General features: G+C 37.7%; 1 protein-coding gene across 2 annotated transcripts in view; it reads left to right on the top strand.

Annotated features, from left to right (window-relative positions):
- The window catches only part of LOC120523571 (5-hydroxytryptamine receptor 1F-like), a 282,068-nt gene extending 254,682 nt beyond the window's left edge, over positions 1-27,386 (top strand). Inside the window, exons 3-4 of one of the 2 annotated variants that reach the window (XR_005632654.1) lie at positions 25,166-25,323; positions 26,922-27,386. The gene's annotated coding sequence lies outside the window, so the exon portion shown is untranslated. Of the gene's footprint in view, positions 1-25,165; positions 25,529-26,921 lie in introns of those variants that run through there. The other variant, XR_005632653.1, reaches the window with a different exon arrangement.
- Positions 27,387-27,796: the final 410 nt, after the last annotated feature.

Here is a 27,796-nt window from a genome sequence, read left to right as displayed (position 1 = left end):
AGTGAATAATGCAACACTTTGAGAACAATGTTCACCAAAGACACATAGGTAGGATTTTGGGCAATTCACCTTCTACAATGCACAATAAAATGAACAGATTCAAATAATCTGGTTAAATCACAGCATAAAAAGGGCAATGCCAAAAAGCATGTGATCTCCGATTCCTCAGACATCACTGTCTTAAAAACTCTCATGTTCCTGTAGTGACTATCATGACAAGGGCTTGGGAATACTTCAGTAAACCTTTATCAGTCAACACCATTTGTCACTGCATCCACAGATACAAGTTAAGGCCTTATTATGACAAAGCAGAAGCCAGACCAGCACTGTCTATCAGCACCTCCAATTTCTTTGTGCTCAATCTCATCTTGAATGTAAAAAAAAAAAAACAAATCTGTAAAAGTTAACATTGAGAATAAAACGGAGTCAGGGTTATCTTTTCTTTCTTTCCTACTTACTGAGCCCAATACACATTGATTCCAGCTTCCCTGTCCACCCTTTGGGTATTCTCAGTAGGACTGGCAAATGTGGTTAATCTTCTTTGGCTCTAATCCCAGTAATCTCAATCAGTCAGCACTGGTTTGTTCCTCCTACCATCATCCTCCGGTGTCCATAGCATGACCCTGGGAGTACATGATTGCTCTTGCTCCTATGAATATTCAATAAGTGTGACCTACCACTGGAGCTCTGTTCCTCTCACTCCCCACAGGGCCTCCTGACCACCTTTACCCTTTCTCCACACACTAGTTTGATCACCTGATTCTACAGCTTTCTCATTATTCTCTCTTGAGTTTTTGATCTTCAGCCCTATCTTGTTTTCCATCCATCCATCCATTATCCAACCCACTATATCTTAACTACAGGGTCACGGGGGTCTGCTGGAGCCAATCCCAGCCAACACAGGGTACAAGGCAGGAAACAAACCCCGGGCAGGGTGCCAGACCACCGCAGGGCGCGCACACACACACACCAAGCACACACTAGGGACACTTTAGAATCACCAAACCTTTAAATACCCAGTGAGTGCAGGGGTACCAAATGATCTGCAGAGTCACATTGAAGGATGGCTGCACTAGCTATATTTGTGTACATTACGCATTAGTTAGTTCCAAGTTCCAAGTTCTTCTCAGCCAGTGGCTTTACTCCCAAATCACTTACACTAATGGGGTCTGAGCAGTCCCTCTTTTTAAAAAAAAAAACCCAACACTACCATGGTCCCCTGACACACTTAACCACAATATGCAGGCATCCAGATGCTGTCTTTTTCAGCTATATCTCTGAGGTTTCAAGCAGGACAAGGCCAAACCACATTCTTCCTGGATTACAACCGTATGGCTGTGGAAGCAGAGAATGCAAGCACAAGACTGGCCTGCCTGCAATCCTTGCTTGTCTCCGACTGAAAATGTGTGACTCATTATGGAGTGTCAAAATACATCAAAGAAGGCTTTGTAAAATTGTATGGCTGAAGACCTGCAAAATGGATGAATGGGGGAAAATTCCATTTGCAAAATGTAAGCAACATTTGTTTTCAGTGCCCAAACACTTAATATGTTGAAATAAAAGAAACGGTCATGTTAAACACTCGACTATTGGAGTATTTTGCAGTCATCAGATCCAACAGGAGTGTATATTTTCAACAAAATAAATAAATAAACATTAAGTAATGTGTTGTTGTAAAATTTAAATATAGCACAGGAGGAAGATAATTTAAAAATCACTCTTTTTTGTTTTTATTAGCATTTTCTATTCAGTCCCTATTTTTTCCCATTTTGGAATTTTGGTTGTACCATGAACAGATATGAATGTTAAATGTACCCTGAGGCAGTCACTCTCCTGAGTAACTAGAAGATTTGTTTTAAATGTCAATGTAAATCCTAAAATTATATATAAAAAAGCATGTCTAAAGATACCAAAAACACAGAAGTCTTAAGCTCTCTTTCTTGAACCTCTGTTAGAAACAGTTGCCAAGTCACAGAGGCAGCACAGTAAATAGGACTAGCAGGTGTCCAAACCATAAATCAAACACATAAATAACAAACCCAAAAGTCACAGTTGTGAAGAACAAGTCAAATACACATTTAATCAGAAATAAGAACTGAAAAATTGAGACAATATCCACAGTCAGCACTGGTTTCAATACCATCCAGGATGGGGTATGGCAAAAGGGCTACAGAATTCTGGTGCCCATAAGATAAACAAACTGGTGTCATGAAATAAAGATGTAGAAATGGTCAAGAGGATGATTAGTTCCCTTATTTGTCTGCACCCACTGTTTTTTTTTTGTTGAGTACAGGAGTCTGATTGTCTGACTAAATCTCCAAGAAGGAGTGAGTCTTATGATGTTGGTGACAGGAATAATGACAGTGGCAGGACCAAGTGGAACATGTTTTGCCAATAAGATGAAAAGTCTACACACAAATCGAAATGATAAATACAGTGATAGTCGAGAGCAAAAAGAGAGCAGTTTTTTTTTTTTGGAAAAGGAGATTTACAGCATGCCAGATAGAGAAGAAGAAGAAGACAGCCTACCTTAAGGAAGCTAAAGTGCAGTGTTTCAGAATTTTTTGGATCTCTTGCCTGTGAGTCCAAAATAGACCACTAAACAGCAAAGCAAATTGCTGTAGCATTAGTTTACATTAGCAACTGTGTTCTTTGGTTCCATTTTTGTGTTTCTCCTTTTATGTTTAAGATTTAGAATACTTTTAGAAAATTTTGGTGTGCTGGATTCTCTGTTTTTAGTTTAATATTCTGACATTCAGTATTTTGAATTTGGCTTGTGGATTACTGGCTTTGAATTTTTTTCTGTTTACTGTCAATTAATTGGCTTCAGTAAGTTTGTTATTTCTTTTTCATTTGGACGTCTTTTATTTTTTTATTGTTACTTTCTTATATACATAGTATAAAGTATAGGAATCGTGAAAAAATTTGACTCTGAGATTTCGATGAATTGACATCTTAGACATTCCTGAGTCTGAAAATACCATTTTTGAAATTATGTGTCTGTGTGTAAACACGATAACTTGGAAACGCTTTGACCTAGGTCAGTGACATTTTGTACACCTGCTTTATATCAAAAATAAGGAATCCTATTTACTTTTGGGCCACTTCCAACAACCAGAAACTGGTACTTTAACTGAATACTTTTTGCAAATTTTCAAGTAAGCTATTGTTATAATTACAGATAGATGATTCAAACTTTGTATAGATATTTATAATGATAAAAAGCAAATATATATGAAATTTGTGAAAAATTACTCAACCGGAAGTAGTATTTAAACAACCATCTGACCATTTTTGAATCATGGAAATATAAATGTGTACATGATATTAAAACTGTATTCAATATAACATATTATTTCAATAAGTATTATTAATTTTATTTTAATTTATATATCATCAGTTTAACAATAATGTGTAAACATTGAGCATGCCTTGTAAATATAAAGAAGTAATGGAAACAATAAGCTGCTACTCTCCCGTCATGTTTCTGGTAATACATTTAATTTTATGATATTTTCTTTTTTATTTCTGCCATCATTATCATAATTAAGTGTAGCTAAATGCAGTTTTACCTATAGCAATTTATTGCAACAAAAATTATATTATACTAACATTTTTTCTGTTTTTAGGTGACTATATCTCTTTTTACTTTGCACATAATCTAGGTCATCATGTAATCATGTAAAAATTCCACCAAAATCTTCAACCTCTCTAAGTTTGACTAGCAGAATACCCGCACTTCGCAGCAGAGAAGTAGTGTGTTAAAGAAGGCATGAAAAAGAAAAGGAAAAATTTTAAAAATAACGTAACATGATTGTTAATGTAATTGTTTTGTTATTGATATGAGTGTTGTTCTCATATCTATATATATATCTATATATACTGCTCACAAAAATTAAAGGAACACTTTTTTTATTGGGCCTGGCATGAAATCAATTAAACCTGTCTGATAATTTTCTGGTTGGTTAAGCAGCTGAGGTCATTGTTAATCACATTCAGCTGTATTGGTGTTCATGGACTTAACGACAGGTGCACTAAAGTGGCAACAATTAGAAAACCCTCAAAACAGGACTGGTTTTACATGTGGAGGTCATTTCAAGTTTCTCCCTCTTGATCTTTTTTGGCTGGTTTTCCACTCGTGCTAGTTTTGGCTTGAGTAATTATCTCTACTGGCAGTATGAGGCGATTCCTTAACCCTACAGAAGTTGCACAGGTTGTCCAACTTCTCCAGGATGGCACATCCACACGTGCTGCAGCAAGAAGGTTTAATGTGTCTCCCAGCACAATCTCCAGAACATGGAGGAGATTTCAGGAGACTGGCTGTTATTCTCGGAGAGCTGGACAGGGCCATAGAAGGTCCTCAACCCATCAGAAGGACCGATACCTGCTCCTTTGTGCAAGGCGGAACAGGCTGAGCACTGCTCGTGCCCTACAGAATGACCTCCAGAGGGCCACTGGTGTGAATGTCTCTACCCAAACAATCAGGAACAGACTTAATGAAGATGGCCTGAGGGCCCGACGTCCTGTAGTGGGCCCTGTGCTCACTGCCCAGCACCGTGGAGCTCGACTGGCATTTGCTCAAGAACACCAGAATTGGCAAGTCCGCCACTGGCGCCTTGTACTTTTTACAGACGAGAGCAGGTTCACCCTGAGCAGCTGTGATAGACGTGAAACAGTCTGGAGAAGACAAGGAGAACGATATGCTGCCTGCAACGTCGTTCAACATGACAGGTTTGGTGGTGGGTCAGTGATGGTCTGGGGAGGCATATCCATGGAGGGACGCACAGACATCTACTGCGTAGGAAATGGTGCTCTGACTGCCATAAGGTATCGAGATGAAATCCTTGAACCCATTGTCAGACCCTACGCTGGTGCAATAGGTCCTGGTTTCCTCCTAATGCACGACAACGCCCGGCCTCATGTGGCAAGAGTATGCAGGCAGTACCTGGAGGATGAAGGAATTGAAACAATTGAATGGCCTTCACGATCCCCTGACTTAAACCCAATAGAACATCTGTGGGACGTTATGTTTCGGTCCATTAGGCGCCACCAGGTTGCTCCTCAGACTGTACAACAGCTCAGGGATGCCCTCATACAGATCTGGGAGGAAATGCCACAACGACGTTGTCAAGCATGCATACAAGCTCGTGGGGGCCACACAAGATACTGAAAAGCATTTTGAGTAGCAGAAATTAAGTTTTTGAAAAAATGGACTAGCCTGCCACATCTTCATTTCACTCTGATTTTAGGGTGTCTACACAATTGAGCCCTCTGTAGGCAGAAAACTTTTATTTCCATTAAAAGACTTGGCATCCTTTTGTTCCTAAGACATTGCCCTGTCATTATTTGTATAGATATCCAACTTCATATTGAGATGTGATGTATCTAATGTGTTCCTTTAATTTTTGTGAGCAGTTGTATATATATATATCTATATATATATATATATATATATATATATATATATATATATATAGCAAAATACCCGCGCTTGTAGAAGTAGTGTGTTAAAGAAGGAAAGAGAAACAAAAGGAAACATTTTGAAAATAACGTAACATGATTGTCAATGTAATTGTTTTGTCACTGTTATGAGTGTCGCTGTGATATATATATATATTTATGTCGTGTGTTAAAGAAGTTATGAAAAGAAAAGGAAACATTTTAAAAATAATGTAACATGATTGTCAAAGTAATTGTTTTGTGTATTTGGCGGCAGCGTCACAAAGTTGTTTTCGTCTAGCTGCATCAGAAAATGTACCACCACGCCTGACACGCCTCCTTTTACTGTTTTCTCACAGCTTGGATTGCTGCTGTCATAATGGGTTTGAGTCTACATATATATATATATATATATATATATATATATATATATATATATATATATATATATATATATATATATACACATATATATACACATACATATATATACACATATATATATACACATACATATCTTCATATCTATATACATATATATATATCTATATACATATCTACATATAGACATATATATATATATATACATACCTATCTACATCATCCTGCTTTTTCCATCTAAGGCGAATTGCCATACTCAAGCCTATTCTGTCTAACCACCTCCTGGAATCAGTAATCCATGCATTCATTACATCCCGGCTTGACTACTCTAATTCCTGCCTTTTTGGTATCAGTAAAGCCACACTTTCTAGACTCCAACTGGCTCAAAATGCGGCTGCAAGGCTTCTAACTGGAAGTAGCAGAATCCAACACATTTCACCAATTTTGAAAACCCTACACTGGCTGCCGGTTAGATTCAGAATCGATTTTAAGATTCTCCTCCTCACCTATAAGGCATTAAACGGTCTAGCCCCCGCCTATTTGAGTGTCTTGCTCCATTGTCACAATCCCCCTTGTGTTCTTAGATCCGCAGATCAGCTGCTCCTAACCGTTCCCAAGGCACGTTTTAAAGCTCGTGGTGAAAGGGCTTTCTTCGTCTGTGCACCCAGGCTCTGGAACTCCCTGCCCTTTAGTGGTTAGGAAAGCCACTTCAGTCACCACATTCAAATCTCTAATAATTCTTAACCTGTTTCATTTTCCACTTGCCTTTTGCTATTTTCTCTATTTTATTTGGTCCCCTGACCTGTTTTTAGTATCTCTGTTTTAATTCTCTCTTAATGTTTGTTTTTAATATTTTGCTTTTAGTCCTGCTTGTTGTAACTGTACAGCGCTTCGGTCAGTTGTAATGCTGTGCTTTTAAGCGCTCAACAAATAAATATGGTATGGTATGGTATCATATATACACACACATACATACATACACACACACAAATTATATATATATATGTGTGTGTGTGTATGTATGTATGTGTTTGTGTGTGTATAGATACTGTATATATAATGTAGATAGGTGTGTGTGTGTGTGTATATATATATATATATATATATATATATATATATATATATATATATATATATATATATATATATATATATATATATATATATATATATATATATATATACACACATACATCCAAACATACACACAGGTATATATATATGTGTATATATATATGTATGTGTCTATATGTGTGTGTATAGCTTTGGTCACTGAGTGCAAGGGAAAAATAATAAAATATAGTCTATAAGTTATTAAACAGTAAAACATTAACGTTTTAAGAAGTACAGGTACATTGAGCACTACTGGAGTGGTTGCGGGTAAACTACATTTTAAAGACTGTGTAACACAACAGGTAAGTAGAACTAACAGCAGCTAAAATGTATATGGATCATCTCTCGGTAGTAGATCCCTTCTGAAAGGCGCTACACGACGGCTGTGGTATAGAAATTACATTTTCTATGTGAACGTCCAAATTTCTGCCTGTGGTAATGTGCCTTACCGGCATTACCAGCAATTAAAGAAAATTAGTTTTGTGTCCTCTGCAGTGTTAAGAGAGAAAGGCTTTGGTTTAGGATAAAATGTGTAAAGAAAGGAAAGTTGCCTTTTTCTTTTATATAGTATAGAGAGATGTGTTCGCTGATGTTATGATCTCCTTTTGGGAGTGTCGCGGTGGGTCTTGTGTAGACTGGTGAGACGTCCCCGCTATTAATCGGCTGTGATGGCACTGTCAGTCCTCCACTCCTGTGCGTGTCTTCATAATCCGAGCTGACGACCTCATAATTGTATACGTTGAAAAGAAAGTGCGAATCGCCTTAATGTTAATTTGCCGAGGTGTAGAAAAGGGGTCCCGTGTTTGCACTTGTCTGGACTATAACTCAGGGGGAGGATGAAAAAAATGAAAAGTGCTCACTTTGACTTAAGGCAGAAGCGCAGTCAGCGTCTCAAAGGCAGGCACAGCTATGTGCGCGCACCGGCTGCTCGACTTTCACTGGGCAGGAGACCCCAGTTTTTGCAGACACGTTCACGATATCAAAAGTCTCAGCGCTCTTTGGAGGTCATTCATATATTATATATGAAAAAACAGAACTCTCAGTGACTGGCAGACATGGATATAATGAGATGATGGCCCTAGAAATAAACTTGGCCCCTTAGGTTTAAAAATCAAAGTGGAGGTAAAGAATTTAGGGGTAATCATTGGCTCTGACCTAAACTTTAAACTACATATTAACCATATTATGAGGACTACATTTTTCACTTAAGGAATATAGAAATAGTTAAATCTCTTATAACTTTACAAGACACTGAAAAATTAGTTCACACTTTTATTTTTAGTTTACTAGATTACTACCTAAGAAAGACATCAATCGACTACAATTAGTGCAGAATGCAATTCCATGAGTCAAGCTTAAAAGAAGTTGTGAGGCGGCCTTTTGCTGTTATGCACTTTGGAGAAATAAGCAAGAGAGAGAACATGTTAATCTCTGAAACCAAGGAGATCAGCAAAGGTCTAAAACTGAGGTTTAAAACAATATACAAAACAGTGGACCTCAGATAATAGGTGGAATGAGTTTATATTGAACTGAAACCGGACGTTCAATAGGCTGAAGAGATGAGAATGATGTGGACAATAAGTGTCAGGGTAGACGTCATCAGAAGTTGCAAGAAGTGGTAACACTGGAGAGGGACTGGTGGGAGTCAGCAGGGAAGGATAGAGGAATTAGGAGAATGGAAGTATGGTCATCTATAAGCGTCAAGATGGTGAGTAGTGGAGCAGAATTTAGGATGTTGTCACTTTGTGCTCTTCTTGTTTTCTGCTGAAGAAAAGAGAGAGGCATTAATACTCTGTCTTAAACCCACATTTCTCATTCTTTCGTGCTTCATTGGGCCTATTCGGTGCTCCCTAATCGTACATGTGTGACAGCACATATAGTCTCGAATACTTTACCAATTGAAATTCATCATTCTAATACTGTGGAACTTTTTAAAAAAGACTGCTAAAAGCCCATTATTTTAATATGGCTTCCTCATTGCTGCATTTTAGTTGTATTGCTAATAGACTATACGTTGATAGAACTGTCATAATCTTCAGGGATCCACATGTATACTAATCTCTGCTATTGTGTGCTGTCTTTTCTGGTCCTTCTGTGGTGGTGATCTATGCTATCACCACATGACCAAGGCACCATGCAGCCGCCTGAGATGATTGAATGAAAGTGGGTGTCTTATATGTTCACGAGACCAACTCCATCAAGTCCTGTTGTGTGAAATATGAAAATAAAGAGGACTGATTTAGGAACATTTATGTTAGGTAGAATACCTAATGGGGGCTGGGTAGTCTTTTGTTCTTGGAAGCGCTGAAGATTTTTTTTTTTTCTAGTCTAATTGTATTTTTTTTTTTTTTCTGTCCCTCTCAGACCATTTGACCTTGCCTTGTTTGTTGTTACTCACTCTTTAATATCATTGCCTTATCTTAATCATTTTTTTGTCATCTCCTAAAGCACTTTGAGCTACATTGTTGTATGAAAATGTGCTGCATAAATAATTGTTGTTTTTGTTGTTGTTGTCTTAGGAGATCCGATTAATTTTTGATGTGTTGTTTTTTTTGCTCATTTTTGTCATTTTTACTGTTTCATTATTTCAAATCATTTTGCGTCTCTATTTTTGTATAGGCAATACCCTTTTTTGCAGCTACATTCATGGCCACCGCCATTTTTGTAACCACAAATTGGGTGTGTTGCTGGACACATGACATGCAATTTGTGTGGCATGTGATGATATAACTACTGTAATATAAAAGCTAGTGATATACACATTGTAGTGTTTGTACTTTGACTCAAACAGACAATAATAGGATAATGAGTTGATTTTTCTTATTTGAAATATGAATTAGATATTGGTTTCTTTTTGGGGTGAGTTGGGTTTTTCTTTGTTTGTTTTATTTACAATAATGTAAATGATTTGCTGATCATTGAATAATAAACTTCAATTCAAAACTCTTTCTTTCTTTCTTTCTTTCTTTTTCAGAGGTAGAGCAGCTCCTTATATATCAGACCCAGGAGTACTTTGAATGCTAAGACATTGTCTGTTGGAGGTACTTCTGGATCAGGTGGATTTCCCATGAAGGAGGGATTATGAATCCCTGCAGCACACCGTGGTGGTACACATAGAACCAAATAAGGCTAGACCCCAAGACACTATCTAGTTCCCAGTTCCCATCATGCCCTGTGAGTATCCAAATTAGTACAGAAGCCCGGGGATGGTGCCATCTAGTGTACAGAGGGAAAAAAAGTATCCACAGGCTATTGTCTCCCCAAGTCCATCCATTGTACTGGAACAGCGCCAGCCCACCACAACACACACACACACCAAGCACACACTAAGGACAATTTAGGATCGCCAATGCACGTAACCTGCATGTCTTTGGACTGTGGGAGGAAACCAGAGCACCCGGAGGAAACCCACACAGACACGGGGAGAATATGCAAACTCCCCCATATGACCACCACATTAAAAACACTTTTAAATAAAAAAAAATACATAGGGCCAGAAGAAAATAATAAGAAATTTATATCAAAGAATAAAAACAGGATTAAAGAAAGCATGGTACTGTAATCAGGACTCATAAAAACTGCCCTTTAATACAAACAAAGCCTGAATTCTGTTCAGATATTGGTTATGAGCCCAAATGGCACTCTATAATTTTTGAAAATGAATGTGTATTTGCAAAGTTGATTAATGGCATGATGCAAATAATTTTGTTTCCAAACAAACAAAGGCTATTAAAAAAAACTAAAGAGAAATGCAATTTCCTCTAGATATTTATATAACCTTGTATGCCATTAAATCACAATTTAATATATAAACCAAGGCAAAGTTTATGGCTCACATGGAGTCAGTTGTAAAACCATTCAGCCATGAAATACTGATATTCTTTTCATAAGCTGTTTTAATAGTCAAAAGTTACACCCTAGACTTTGGAAAAATAATAGCAATTGATGAAAAATCAATGATCCATATCCAGTTTCTCTGCCCCAGTACAGTGGTTTCAGAATGCATTCAAACCCCTTCATTTTCTGCCCACTTTATTGTGTTGTGTTTTTATTTTAAAATTGATAATTTTGGCTTTTTGCTCATTACTCAATAACTCTTAATGACAAAGTGAAAACATGTTTTCAAGAAGGTTATTTGTTATTTAGAACACAATAAAGTATACAGGAAATGAAGAGGTCTGAATTCTTTCTGAATATACGGTACTTTGGAAGGGTTATGAGCTAATCATATTCTTCTTGAGTATAATAAGCCACAGGGGCAGATCTATTATGACTTTAATGAAGCTTCAGCTTCTGGGCCCCTATTCCTCGAGGGGCACCAGAAGTGACTATAGTTACCATTGCTTGAAAATTTTGGGGGTATGAGAAGGGTTTTTTTCTAAAAAAAATAATGATAGGTAGATAGATAGATAGATAGATAGATAGATAGATAGATAGATAGATAGATAGATAGATAGATAGATAGATAGATAGAACTTTATTTGTCCCCAGGAGGAATTATGGCTTTTCACAGAAGATCTTTAAATACATAAATAGGTAGATAAGTAAGTAAATACATAAATAAATATGCACACACACATTGATCTGAATACACACTAAAATAACTATAAATCAAGAAAGAAAACTTCTGACTTGGCTGTCACCATTATAATGAGGCATCATGCAGGTGTTTTGCTGTTGTTATAAAGGAGTCCCAGTAGCGTTTCTTGACTCTCCTCTGCTGAATAATTCATTGGCTGAAAGTCCTCAGTGTTACTGTGTCAGAGAGAGGATGTGCAGAATTGTTCATAATGGCACTCAGTTTTGTTTTAATTCCCTCCTTTGCTACTATCTAAAACTAGTAAGTCAGTCATTTTCTAACCCTCTTAGTCCTGAACAAGGTCATGGGGTCTGCTAGAGCCTATTCCAGCTAGCATAGGGCACAAGGCAGAAACAAACCGTGGACTGGGCACTAGTACTTTCCAGGGCAAACACACACACAAAACACAGTCATTCACTAGGACCAATGTAGGAAATTCCAATCCACCTAACCTACATGTCTTTGCACTGTGGGAGGAAATGGAAGCACCTGGAGTAAACCCATGCAGACACAGGGAGAACATGCAAACGCCATGCAGGGAGGACCCAGGACACAAACACTGGCCTCCTTTAAAAAAAATGTATCATGCATGTATATAACATTTCCCTAATTTTCATCCTCCCATAACTAAAAAACTAAAAGGCGTAGGAAACTTTTATTCACACCACTGAATTTGACTTGTGAGATAATCTGGTACAGCAATTGTAATCCAAATCTGAAATGTAATGGTTACAGTTTTTACAGATTTGTGGTGATCTGTCATGGAACAACCACACTGAAGAAAATAACAGTGGTTATGTAGACCTCGTTGTTGATTGCGAAGGGGGCACCATAACAGTTCAAGCTTCAGGGCCCCAAAAATGTAGGTCCACCACCAAGAAGCCATCAGACTCAATCACATATATTTCATTGAGTAGTAGAAGGTGTTGAAGATGCCCTGTTTATTTGGCTGAACACCATCCTTGATGATCTAGACCAAGCTCATATCCATGCAAGAAAGAGTTAAATAGAGTTTAATACTTTATTCCATGTTATTCCTCCACTCCTGCTGACTGAGAAGCTATTAATACTCATAGCTATTTGCAAGAAAATGTTTGTGTGAATAGCAGCAAAAAAGTGAGATCAAACTCTACTCTGTCCTCATTAAAACTATTAACACGTGAGACTTGCAAGATTGTGTCTCTAGGCACTGTTGAACACTTTAAGCACAAAGTGTGCCAAACATCATCTTTGATTCATAGATTTTTTTATTTCATAGGCTTTGATTCATAAATTTTAAACATGCTAGTGGCTTTTTTTAATCAGATTCTTTATTGCAGGAATGCTTTAACACTTTGACTTTAAATTATACTAAATTGTGCTCTAATAACTTTATTGAGATAAGTGAAATGAGCACAAAGCACATGGTCAGCGATGAATAATTCAAAAATGGAGAAGTGGCTGAGTGTGTCTCATTTTACAATGGGAATGCAGTTTATGATCAAGATCTCACTTAATTGTCCCCTGATTGCCAATAAAATATTTCTATAAAGATTATTTCTCCTACATTACTGAATATTTGTATTCTAATGAAATGTTGTATTCTACAAATATTGCATATCTGTTCTGCAGGCTGCTCTTGTCAGAGTCTCAGTGAGTTAAATGTGTAGTGATGCCTTTTTGGGATTTTTCCTATTCTTTACTTAAAGTTAATTTTGTTGTTAATTTGTTGTCTCAGTTAAAATTAGCATTTATAATTTAATTGCTTATTCTGTCTATAATTTTATTTAGCAGTGATCTCCACAGAATGGTGATGCATCCTTTTTAAATAAGCATCATACATTTTTCAAAAAGACTAGAAAAGTTACAAATATGTGCAGAAATCTTAAATTCAATTTTTGGAGTGGTTTAACATTAGAAAATTAAATTACCTTCACGGCATCAGTAACAAGAATGGTACCAAACAAAGACAGAGCACACTCAAAAGCACACCCTCACAGCAAAGGTTTCAGGTTTGCATAAAGAATTAAAGTGTAACAAAGGAGCAAAAATGTATGCAATCAATAATCATCTTCTTTGACCTCTTAGAAATATATCAAATTATTCTTTGAGATACTCTACAGATGCTCATCATGCTAGACTCCTTGATAAACAAGGCATTGTTTTGAATGATCTATACAGAAAAACTTTGACATTTTCTTCCACTTTGAAGTTTAGCACACACCGTGTGATTCTGTGCATTTAAACATGGTGGCCCCTGCTGGGTATACATTTTTATCTAAGCCCCATTTAAAAGGGTGGTGGACTGGCTGTTGTGTTTCAACAACATTTATTTATATAGCACATTTTCATGCAGATGATGCAGCTCAAAGTGTTTTACACGATGAAGAAAGAGTAAAAAGACAAAATAAATTAGAAAATAGAATTAAGGAACACTAATTAACATAGAATAAAAGTAAGGTCCGATGGCCCGGGAGGACAGAAAAAACAACAAAAAAAACTCCAGACAGCTGGAGAAAAAAAAAAAAAATCTGCAGAAGTTCCAGGCCACGAGACCGCCCAGCCCCCTCTAGGCATTCTACCTAACATACAGTAAATTATCTCAATCAGTCCTCATTGTATTCAGGGTTCACATGAAAGAACTTGATGATGACGGTCATGTGGGCATCTGGCCTTTAATCCTTCAATGTATGGATGTCACGGTGCTTTGATCGGGTGGTGGTGGCGCAGATTGCCACCACAGAAAACTGGAAAAAGAACAGACGAGAAAGTAGGGGTTAGTACAGATTAGGGAGCCACCAGGAATGATATTGATAATTAAATGCATATTCAGAGTATCAGGATTAAACTAAAATGAAGCTATGAGAAAGCCATGTTAAAATAATGAGTTTTTAGCAGTTTTTTTTTAAAATGATCCACCATTTTAGCCTGGCAAATTCCTATTGGCAAGCTATTCCAGATTTTAAGTGCATAACAGCAGAAGGCTGCCTCACCACTTCTTTTAGGTTTAGCTCTCAGAATAGTAAGCAGACACTCATTAGAAGATCTAAGGTTACGATTTGGGGTGTAAGGTGAAAGGCATTCCGAGATATAGAATGGAGCGAGATTATTTAAGGCTTTGTAAATGATTAGCAGTATTTTAAAGTTGATTCTAAATGACACAGGATACCAATATGGTTTCTTCAGTATGTTGACAGTTGAGAAGGCCGCCTTTCATGACATCCTTTTAATACAGGGTTTTTTTACAGGGGTTCAATTATGAGGAAAGATTAAAAGAGCTGAGCCTATACAGTTTAAGCAAAAGAAGATTAAGAGGTCACATGATTGAAGTGTTTAAAATTATGAAGGGAATTAATACAGTGGATCGTGCCTGTTATTTTAAAATGAGTTCATCAAGAACACATGGACACAGTTGGAAATTTGTTAAGGGTAAATTTCGCACAAACATTAGGAAGGATTTCTTTAAACAAAGAACGATGGACACTTGGAATAAGCTACCAAGTAGTGTGGTAGACAATAAGACTTTAGGGACTTTCAAAACTCGACTGTTTTTTTGGAAGAAATAAGTGAATAGGACTGGCAAGCTTTGTTGGGTTGAATGGCCTGTTCTCATCTAGATTGTTCTAATGTTCTAATTAAATTTCATTTGCCATAAATCTGCTCAAGCCTGTATGCTGTCCATGCCCTTAGATAATGTTTTAATCTGCCAATCCACCTATCTTGATATCATCTGCAAACTTAACCTGCTTGTTACTTACGTATATTCCTATATTAAAAACAGCAATGGCCCTAGCACTGACCCTTGTGGAACACCACTCTTAACATCATCCAATTCTGATGAGGTTCCTCGCACCATCACTCTCTGCTTCCTGTCTGAGCGAATTCTGCACCCATCTACAAACATTACCCAGAACCCCCACTTCTTTTACTTTGATGCCCAATTTCTCATGTGGCACTTTGTCTAAGACTGCTCTCTCAGTATTTAGGTAGGTGGTACATATCAAAGTAACATCTATGTGAATGCCAGGACCCAAGATTTCCCAGCAAGACATTGCCCAGAGGATTACACAACCTCTGCCAGCTTGTCTTCTTCCCATAGTTCATTGCTACATACTGCTGGAATCTTTTACCCTTGGAAATGACACACATGCACCTGGCTGTCCACATGATCTAAAAGAAAGTGTGATTCATCAGACCAGGCCATTTTCTTCCATTACTCTGTTTCTGATGCTCATGTGCCCATTGTAGGTGTTTTCGGTGGTGGACAGTGGTCAGCATGGCTACTTTGTCTGGTCTGCAGCTAAGCAGCCCAAATACAGAGAAATCTGCAATGCACTGTGTGTACTAACTCCCTTTTCTCCTGGCCAGAACTGCATTTTTAAACAATTTGTACTAGAATAGCTCAGTGGGATCAGACCAGATGGCCTAGCCTTTGCTCAATACATGCATCATTGAGCCTTGAGTGCCCATAACCCTGTTGTTGGTTCACTAGCTGTCCTACTTTGGACCACTTTTGGTAGGTACTGACCACTGCATGCCCAGAGCACCCACACAAGACTTGCTATTTTGGAGATGCACTGGCCCAGTCTTTAAAAACTGCTTCCTAACATATCCCACCTCTTGACAGGTGCCATTGTAACAAGATAATAAATGCTATTCACTTCACCCGTCAGTTGTTTTTAATGTTGTGGCTGATCAGTGTATAATGACTAAGGCCCTGCTTGCTTATCTGAATTTACCATTTCTTACAAACCACATTAAGCTCTCAGGATACAAGCTTATTAAAGTTTCTAAGGATTAACAAAATAACTTTGAGAGGTCGAACTTTTAGTTAGTGGGCACCAAAACTGTGGAATGATCTGTCTGCTTATTAAGAGATTCCCCTTCATTCTCAGCTTTTAAGTCCAGGCTGATGACTCACTACTTTAGTGTACTATACCCTGATTAGAGCTGCTGATTAGCTATACATACTGCTTCTCTGTTTGTTACTATTTGTACAAAAATATAAGTAATGCAATATCTATAAGCCATTACTAACCCTTCTCAATTCCGTTTCTATTTTCGGTATCTTGATAGGGCGCGTGATGCCATTGCTTTACTGAGAAGCTCTTCTCCTATGCATGGAAAACACATTTCAGATTCTGAGAGCATTGGAATCATTGGATGGAGAGATTGACCCAGCACAGACTACTGTACAATACCTATGAGAGGACGGGGGGCAGTTGGCTGAGGGCTCCAAGACTGTGACTGTGTCTGATTTTGTCTTTGATTTTCTCTCTTACAATTGACCAATGATCTCAAGGTCAGATTAAGACCCATACAAGCCCCTGGGGGACTTAGCTTCTTAATAGACAGTTACAGATATGCTTTTAACAAAGTAGTGTGTGGACACCAGGTCACTTAATGTAGCGCAGTATTTCTCACTCTTGGTTTCAGCATGAGACCCAATTGCTTCATGGTCTGCCCACTTACAGATATTCTATCGTATCATCAAGTGTTTTAGTTCATGGGCCCCTGGGTGCAAACCCAGAATGAGCTAATGGTGGACCCCCAGAGGTTTTAACTCCAGGGATGTTGCTGACTGGAGTTTTTGTTTTCCTCTGCTCCATTATCAGCTGGCCATAATCTAGTAATTAATTAATTGACTGATAATGTTAATTTCCATGTATGTTAATCTGTTTCTACTTTGTTTTGCGATGTCTTTATGTAACATTCTATAGTTAGTGATTTGTAAAATTTATACTTGCATTTTACCTGAGAATGTGACACAGTGTACTGTTATGCTGACAACATCCAGATTTATTTTAGCACTAAATCTAATACTTGGCAAGTTTGGGACTGGACAGTACTTGGATAGGAGACTATCTAGGAAAAGGCTGGGTTGCTGCTGGAAGAAGTGTTGGTGAGACCAGCAAGGGTTACTTACCCTGTGGTCTGTATGTGGATCCCAATGTCCCAGTGCAGTGACGGGGACACTGTGCTGTAAATAAGGCATCATCCTTTAGATGAGAAGCAAAACAGAAGTGCTGATTCTCTGTGGTCATTAAAGATCAATGGGTATCTTTCAAAAAAAAAGAAGGATATATCCCAATGTCCTGACTAAACTGCCCTCCATGGCCTAGTCATTCTGATTCCCTAATCATTCCCTGTCTCTAATAGGCTATCTCTCTCTTACCACTTCACTATCTAATGAATAATGTGTGGAGAGCATACTGGCGCAATAATGGCTGCCATCGCATCATCCAGGTGGGTGCTACACCTTGGTGGTGGTTGAAGTGGTTCCCTTCTGTCTAAGCGCTTTGCGTAGCAAGAAAAGCAATATATAAATGTAATTTATTATTATTAGTATTATTATTGTTATTATTATTACTGATTTCTCATACACTGTGATGTGCTAATTGTCTCAGATTAAATACTGATAAAACTGACATTTTCTTAAGTGCCACAAATTTAATAATTTATAATTTCTAAGATATCAGACCTTTTTTTAATAATATTGAAAGTGTGATTGTACATTTTTTATAAACTGTTTGTAATCTTGGCGTATTACTGGACTCAACTCTTGCTTTTGAGCTTCACATAGGCTTACTTACTAAAACTACTTTTTTCCATCTCCACTATATTGCTCATCATCATCTTCTGCTAAACAAGAAAGACATTGTAACACTGGTTCATCCATTCACTCTTTCACAACTCGATTACTGTACTTCCTTCTCTACTGGAATCTCTAGTGTAAGCCAAGTGAAAGTTCAAAGAGTTTTTACTTCCACTCAGCTTACAGAACACATCATGTCTGTTGTTCACCTTTTACATTGGATTCCAATTTCTTTGCTTTTAAAATACAAACTTTTGCTTATTACTTTCAAAGTTTGCAAGGTCTAGCCCCCACTTATCTCCCTGAGCTCCTTCACCCTTACAATCCACTCTGTCTACTTTCAAAACTGAATTTAAAAACTTATTTTCTGTCAGTATTTTTCTTGTCTTAACTCTTACTTTCTGTAGATTTATGTTTCCTATATTCTGGGTAATTGCTTTTTGTAATATGCTTTGTTATCTTTGATTTTTTTCTGCTGTTATTCTTTGTTTTTACTTATGTTTCTCATTAATTATTAATAATGATTAATGCTATGTGAGAAAGTCACTATACAAATTAAAAAATAATAATTTTAGGGTTTACTTTAACATTGTAAGACCTCATGTAATACTGACAATTTCGCTATGCACTCTTGCTCACACTGGGCCAATCTAACTTGCCAATCAAGTTAACTTGAGTTAACAGAACCAACTCAAGGGGTAAGTGGGATTTAGGTTGGGAGTGATGTTGGGGCCAATGCTGTCTTGAGATGAGTGTTGTAGGGTTCTTGTGTGGAATGGTAGCAGCAAGGAGTAGTTACTTGTAGGTGGTTAGCACAGTTTTAACTAATGCTATTGGTACCTTCAGGTCTCTTGTTATTATCCTTGTCATTAAGATCACTCTCTGTTTTTACAACAATTTTTTAAAAAATTCTTCAAATGCCACAATCACATCCTCTGCTCCCTTTATCTTTTGTCTCACCCACTGAATAATATTTCAGTATACCTTCTTGTGCTCACCATTTTTTTAATGGCTTACTTTATTTTTCCAAGCTAGCTTAGTTATGCTGTATTCCTCAATAACATGCGGCTTGTAAATGATGATGTATTAGTGTAGGACAGATGTACCTTCAGTTTTGAATAATGCATCTGCTTCCCACTAATTTTAGATTTCATTGTGGGTAAAAATAAGAGTTGTGTGTTGCATTTTTTAAATATTTAAGCATATGTATTCCTATTTGACCTGTATACAGATTGTGGAGTGGAAGGTCGGTTTGGTCTGTGAGGGGCTCTGGGCAGCGTTCCATTTCACATGCAGCTCCACTCCCCAGATTTGAGACAGCTCTGTTTGTGACCTGGAAGGAAACCTGAAGAAGAAAAGGAGGAAATGCACATTCTAGACAGACATTGACACAGCAAGGATTCCAGTCATCTGCAACTATGATGTACAAGTGCTAATCACTTCAATACTGTGTCAACCTGATTGCTTATATTTTTATAAAAAATATAGAAAAATAAAAATACTATTTTTTATTTCCAAGAGATACAATTTAAAAAGATATTTCTGTATGTGTTTACCTAGTAACCTGGTATCTTGCATTCAGATTACCTCTAGGTTCTGTTTAACTTATTGACTTTCATCACAAAAGAATTTCACAAATGCTTTCCTTTATATTTATGAATACTAATAAGTGAGACAGCTGAGTTTCATTGCAATATATTGTGAAAGGGTGTCACAAATACGGCAGAAAGGTAAGAGGACTCCTAAATGCTCTACAAAGCAGGCCAGGATCTTTAATAACCTGCCAGGTGTAATCTCACCTCTAGGGAGCCAGCTTTCACACTCCACAGGCAGGCTACGGCTTACACAGACCCAAAAAAGGGGAGTTAGCTCTCAAAGTTCAAAAAACATTTTAAATGTTCAAAAGGCACAAAAATGCCCCTTCAATGGAGAGGAATTGTCAGACCTCTGGTGTGTAGTGTAGTAGGACACGTTCAAACAAGAATCTTTACAAATTAGGAGTTTATATACAAAAGAAACAACCAAAGAAGCACAAAAATAGGGAGCAAAACAGATCTGCCAGGGAAAAAGAGTCCCAATATAAAATCTAAATCCAAGAACAGAAGAAACTCCAACAATATACAATGATTAACTGAGATAACTGATGGTCCAGCTGTCCAGCCTCACATATACAGTAAAGGCTGAGGGCGGTCCTTTAGCAGTGATGTCATAGTGGTGCCACCACTTGGGGTCTCACCAACAAAAAACAAGAAATGTAAGAACATTTAAAAACATGGCATATAAATATTAAATGATAAATAAACAATATAAGAAAATAAATAAACACATTAAAAATACTTCACAAAAATTAAACGAAACATTCTTATACTCCTAGTAGTGCGCATTTTGTAGTTTAAGACCGAATAGGATCAGGAACGATTTAGATGCAAACAAGATGTTGTGGGAAAACAATGGTGTAATTTATTTACAAGAGTGCTGTATGAAAACAATCCAGGGTCATGCTGGCTTTTAGGCACAGTCCTCCTGCAATGACATGAAAAGGAAAAGGACAAAAATACTTAATATTTACAGCATTTGCAGAGCACTCCAAAAATAAATGATGATGAAAATAAATACACAGAAAGCAAAGGCAGTCTTCTTTCTATAAGCACAAACTCCATTACATGCATGGCTGATGCATTTACAACATCTGATATGCAATTGCTTACATTTCTTTTGTTTTTTTAATTGGAGGCAGGTCAATTGAGCAGCTCTTGGTCACACAGTGTTATTAGTGGGATTTGAACTCACAAGTCCAAAGTCTTAAACACTGCACCACACTGCTCAGTACAACAGGCGGTTCTTGAATCAAATATTAAGCAAAATATTTACAACCAAAAAACTAATTTCACTACAAAATCAAAATCCCCTTTTCCCCACCAAAAATATAGTATATCCACCAAAGCTAATCACTAGGATATATATGCATATATATACAATGAAAAATCAAGCACAGAAGCCAGCTTCATCACTCCAGTTGTCAGCTGGTGACCCCTGTTGGCCGGAAAGTTATTTAACCTTACAGTTTTTCTCAATTGCTTACGCATTATTTGCAAACTTGTTAACTAGAAATCCGAAACCATACCTTCATCAACCAAAATACAAACCCATTCCCCAAAACTATAAACACTATTCCCCTATTTTGACGCATGATTTGGATTTGTTTCAAAACTCTCCACACAAATCCCTTCATGTGTCATTGGCTTCACAATGTGCTCATTTAGAAAGTACTGGCTTCAATGACACATTTAGTACACAACTTCCCAGCCATTAAAACCCCTTATCATTCGGGGTCATTTTTGCTAAATCGCTTGTAATTCGACCTCTCCAAATTAGAATCATTGCTGTTATTGAACTATCTGGAGTATAAACACATGTTTGGTCTCTTTGTAAAGGTAACATTCTCTAGTTTCACCCTTAGTAGTCAGAATCACTGTAGGTGTGACTGATCAAAAGTTATGCACATTAGAACTCACAAAAAAAACGAATTTTTTGTTCTCGCCTAAGTTTTTTTATGAAAATAAAGGAAAATAAAGCTGCAGTAGGTAGGTGGGGACAGAAACACACTATGTACCAACAGAATAACTTGTTGACTACTCAAATTTGAAAAGAATACCTGTAAAAATGACATTTTTTACACCAGTTTTTATGTGGGCATGCCCAGGGGCTTTTTAGAGGGACCATTATCCACATTTTGGAACATATGGAAAAAGTGTAATAACTTTTGAATGCTTCAACCCACATATATCAATGAGGGCTCTACTGAAAGCTTACACCTAAAGGAATCTATATCTACACACAGTGTCACTCTATTAGTTATAAAAATAATGAAAACAATAAAAAATACACATTTCTATGTAAAAATAGTCAATACAAGTTATGGGCCAAAAATATATTTATATTTTTTATTTTTACTTTTTTTATAAAATGCACACAAACTATATATATTTCTTTTACAAACTGTTACAACACAGCTCAGCGTTTTTCCATGTGCCACTTGATGGCAGCAATCACTAGCAAGCAGAAAGCACAAGGGCGTGGCATGTCGCTCTCTCCCATTATACGTCCCGTCTGGCGGTTGAATACTTTTGCAACGCGTACATGCATCTATTATTTAATCGAGCGTTTATTTACGTTTAAACTTCTACTTTTATTCATATTTAAACTGCGAAAAAACTTGGCGAAATCACAATAAACAACCACGCACCAACTCTGCAGACTGGCACAAATGCCACCTTCACGCAGCTCCTTTCGTTTTGTTTACAAGTTAGTATAGCAAGTTACATATCAAAATGCTCGGCTGCTCATTGACTGTAAGTTTTGAGTGTCAGTCATAGTGTCCAATCAAACTGGTAGATTCTACCAGAGTTCAGAGCTATACGTCACCCTGCAAGCTTTCTGTGACACTGGTTGGCTATACGAGGTGCCAGTCAACCCCAGACCCGTCATAATTGGCCAACTTAGGTGTCTTTCGGAAGCTAACACTTCCGTGTTTCATGCGGTAGCATGGTTATCTCCGACAGAAACAAATTACGTCTAATATGAGCAATATAAGTGAAAAAAAATTACGTAGGTGGTCTCAAGTTATGAAACGTTTTCTGGAGTTTTTGTCCCTTTGAGAATATATCGTGTGTTTTGGACCTAAATCGTTTTACTGGATTATATTCGCTGGAGCCTTACGGACACAATGGGATCAATACTGTTCGGAAATATTGATGTTTGACTTGCAGGGGGTCTTCAAAGGTAGGCACAGTCAACTCTTAAAAGTATGTACTTCTCTGTAAAAAAGGCTTTAGTGTCAGTGCTGTGGTTGTTGTGTGTCAAAATGGTTTATATCATCGGAAAGACGAGACTTTGAAGTTTCATTTGATGGGTAGGGTGTCGAGATGCATGGCAGATGGGCATGCACACATTACTGTAACGTTTTTGAACCGCTGTTATGTCCCGGGACCGGTACGTGTGCGCGTTAAGAGGATTAGCAGTATGAGTCAAAGTTGTTCACACACCAGATAATAGCCTTAGGATAGATGGATTAAAGGGCCATGGGTCAGTTCACTTATTTTGGAACAATGGATCAACCACCACAGGAAGTAACAGAGAGTGAAAGAGGAAGAAGAAGAGGGTGAAGAAGAATAAGAGCAAAAGCTAGGAGACAAATAATTTCAAATGAGATTCACGCCACTCCTGTTGACCATGTCCTTGTGCATGGGATGTCAGTGGCAGAAGCTGGTCAAAGAGTGGAACCAAACCTGAGACACTTCACAGTAGCTTCTATCATATGAAACTTCAGACATGAGGTAATTACATACTGCTCTCTACTGTAACTCTGGAGTACTGTACACTGTTACATAAAACACCTACATGTACTTTAGTTGGTTGCTCTGTTGGACTGCATGCTGTGTGAAATACATTGCATTGCTGTATCATTTCACATAGTTACTGTATGTTTGTATTGTAAAATATTTGGTTTTACAGTTAGTACTTGCATTGAGGACTACCTGGTGGAGGCAGATGAACCCTATTTTCTGAAAAGCAATAGAGGGCGATGATCAATATGGTTATAGCAAACAATACAATTCACTTGTGGGAGATACTAGAAAGGGTTATTGAGGACTAAGAAATTCTCTGATGGACTGATGCAGTCAGAAATTCCACAATAGACCTATATACTGTAGTGTAGAGCAAACTAATTGTGGCCTCTTTTTGTGTGCTTTAGCCATGTGTTTCAGAGTAGTCATTTACTGTAGTCATCTTTGGCAGAGAATCTTTGAAACAGAAGCAAGACACACTCCTCATGAGCTTATCTTCGTTAATGAGACAGGCTTTAGCCTTACTAAAAGGAGGAGGAGGGGGAGGAACATAAACTGACTTGCAGGCCACTATGAATGTCCCTGGCCAGCAAGGGGGGAATGTGACAATGTATGCCACCATCAGCCACAGAGGGTTGCTCTAACCGACAAGTCATCCTTGCTTCTACTGGATTTCCTCAGTTGTTTCCGAGATCACGTGCACCAACTCGACTAGTAGATGCCAGCACAACCAGAGCAGTCTATGCTACGTTATAATATGGGACGATGTCAGCTTCCACCGGGCCTCACTGGTTCACCAACAACCCCAGGTTTAGCAACATCTCTCTGCCTGTATATTCTTAATTCAAAATCCCAATAGAGGAGTTCTTACCAGGATGGCTGAAGGAAAGAGGACATTTGCTTGGACAGTTGAGGCTTACCAGGGATGGATAAGGCATGAAAGGGTTTTTTCCCCCACTGCCTGGCCAGGGCTTATATTTCATATGATGTCGATGAGATTCTTTGGCCTGATCCTGACCAGAGAAGGAATGTTACAGCTGAATAGAATTTTCTTTTTCTTACCAATTCCTTATGTATTGTGATGTACACTAAAGGATAACATTTTTTAGAAAGTTTCTTCATTTGTTGTTTATATAGTGTTCATTATGTAAACTGGTAGTCGGGGGAGCATAAGTAACAATACTCATTGCAGTGACAGCTTTTAACAGTAGTGCTTTGAATTGATCTCAGCATGGTGTAAGGCTATGTTATAGTGTATTGTGCGTTTGAGGGCTTTTGTGTGATGTCTGAAGGCAAAGTTTGGTTTTCATATAAGATTACATGGCTTTGAGTAGAAAATTTGGGGATTCAGGTATGCAGTTATGAAATTGTGTTTAGAGTTTTGGGAAATTTAGCTTATTTTCAGGAAATGTGCCTAAGCAATCTAGAAAAATTGTAAGTTGTTGATTTACCAGCCAATCAAGTACTATGTCTTCCCCCGCTGTCCAATCATGGAAAATGCAGATATGCTCATGCACACTCGGGACTCACCTGTAGAAAATCTGTATTAAATTATTCATTTCCTTGTGTGCACATGCATGAGTCAACACAATTGAGAAGCATGCTGAACTCAAACATGCCAACCACCAGTTGTAAGTTATTATACAGTCTTATAGGGTTAAGGCCACATGCTCACTTTTACAAAGTTAAGTCAACTTTCACTTAAGATGCTCTGCTTCCCTTTTCCAACAGCAGCTGAGAGCACTTGTATCTGGGTGTTGTGTGGACCAGTACAGACCTCAACTAGATGCCAGATGTTTCAGAGTTCTGTGCCTTACGGCACGAGCCTGCCATAGCCGTAACAATGCATGTTTGGCAACACTTTCATGTGCTTCAATCATTTTAAAAACGTAAGTGCCTTTGTTTAACTATTCTTTAGATAGTCACACAACACAAAGTAACTTTCACAGTTAAACTGTTCTGTTTGTGGTGTGCCTTATTCATACTCATTGTCTCCTTTCATTACAGGCCCAAAAAACTTCAATTTTACTTTCCTTTGCATTTTCTAGCTGCCACCCTTTCCTGTTTCTTGTTTCTAGCAGATGAAGATGAGGTTATCCACGCTTCAAGTGCTATGGAGGAATGATGCCTAGTATCATCTCTGTCCTTTGTATTTGTGCCTGTCTTTCATCATATTTGGCAAAGTAGGCATCATATTACCATTATCAGCAAAACACAAATCTCAACAAAATGTCTAAAGGATAATGTAAACACACAGTAACATAAACAACTCAAGCTAATTAACCAAAATGGATCCTAATAATATACTGAATGTCTATTACAGCTTTTTTGAGATTGCTTACACACTAAAATTAAAACTTTCCCACAACTAGCAAATCCTGACACTTAAGAAACAAAATGCCAGCCCAGATTTGCACAACTATAAGCACATTGTTAGCTTAACTTTTTGCAAAAAATTAAACACACAGTGATTTGCAAAACACTAAACACACTTGTATATATTTGACACAGAAATAGATCATGATGTCGATTCCTTGCAATATCAAAGTAAAGGCTTTCAAATAAACACACCCCTGAACCAATTGGTTAAACACAACCACTAGGTGTGCACACACACAGGTGCATAATTATGGACACACCAATCAGGTTTACAAGCACTATAAAAAGGCAACAGGTCACCTGTCTTCAACAAAAAAGGATAGTGTTAGGGGAAGAGGAAGAGTGCAGATGAGAGGAGGAATCCAGAGAGAACAAGGTGGAGGAAGAGGTAGAGGTAGAGGAAAACCTGGAGGAGGGGTAGGATGTGCACAAAGAAGAAGACAACCAAATCTATCAAATGAAATTCATACTACACTTGTAGACCATGCAATACTGTAAACCATGGACAAACACTGAGGGAGGCTGGCCTAAGAGTACAGCCTAACCAAAGCAGGTACATGGTGGCATCAGTAGTTCGGATATTTCATCAAGAGCACAGGTGAGAAACTTATCTTTTGTAAACAGAAAATCCATAGCTTACTGCATATACTATGTATATGAACAGTTTTGGTATCTATTCCTGTATCCTGTTTTTTGTTTGGCCAACATAGGGTTGAATGTTGAGAATGCCAAGGAGGGAGGGGCCCCATATTCACACAGGAGCAAGAGAGAGAGATCATAAACTTTGTTTTGACCAATAATGCAGTCAGACTTAGAGAAATTCAAACCCATATTGACAATGATCACACAGTTTTCAATAATGTCCAGCAAATCTCTCTGTCATCAATAGCCCATATCCTTATAAAACATCAAGTTCTGATGAAACAAGTGTATAGAGTGCCATTTGAGAGAAATTCAGAAAGGGTTCAATTTCTGCAGCATGAATATGTGAAGGTAAGTTTTGTTCACTGACTGTGGTATTGTGCACTGCACACATAAACTTTTGTAACTGTACATGTAATGTACTTACATATTGATCTACACAAAGTGATCTTTTACTGTATTTCAGAAAGTTTTGCAAATGGATGCGGAGGAAGTCCGGTATGAGATTAAATACATTGATGAAGCTGAATTTAACCAGAGAACAGTGAGAAGAAGGGGAAAAAATATCATTGGCCACAGGGCTATTGTCAATGTACCAGGGCAATGTGGGGGGTAAGATTATCCTTTGTCTGCCATTTCACAGAATGGGGTCCTCCGCTGTCATGACAACTTGGGTCCTTACAACACTGACCACATTCTTACATTTTTGAACAGATTAAACGATATTATCACAGCAGTAAATCAAAGGGACCAGATGCAATGTGGTTTCATCAACAACCACAATTTACAGTCCAATACCTTCCACCATACTCCCCCTTCTTAAACCCCTTCAAGGAGTTCTTCACAGCATGGCGGTGGAAGGTGTATGATCTCCAGCCGTATGTCCAGATGCCCCTCATTCAAGCTATGGAGGAAGCCTGTGAACAAATTGATGCAGCATTACAGTAATACAAGAGTGAATTCGTCACTCGAGAAGATTTTTCCCATGTTGCCTTGCAAATGAAAACATAGCCTGTGATGTTGACGAGGCCCTGTGGCCAGATCCAGCTAGGTGGAGAGATGTTATTTAGTGTTCTCTTTTTTCATTTCTGAACTGGATGCTTTATCTTCCTACTGTTAGCTTATAGAACAATGACACATTCATACTGTATGATAACTGGAAAATGTTTTGTTACGAATGTTTTGTTGAAATGTTCAGCATTGACTGACTTGAATACATGAAAAGAGATAAATATTTTCATTGGTCTGCACAACTGGTGTAATGTAGCATTGGTGAATTTATTTTTAAACTTTCTCTGTGTAAATGCTAAAGGTGTTTTAGGCTGAGTACAGGAGTGTTTA

This window comes from Polypterus senegalus, chromosome 2 (genome assembly GCF_016835505.1).
Source record: "Polypterus senegalus isolate Bchr_013 chromosome 2, ASM1683550v1, whole genome shotgun sequence".
In the NCBI taxonomy this organism is placed as follows: domain Eukaryota; kingdom Metazoa; phylum Chordata; class Cladistia; order Polypteriformes; family Polypteridae; genus Polypterus; species Polypterus senegalus.
Note: the sequence above shows the minus strand (reverse complement) of the source record. Positions and strands in the feature narration are given on the sequence as shown.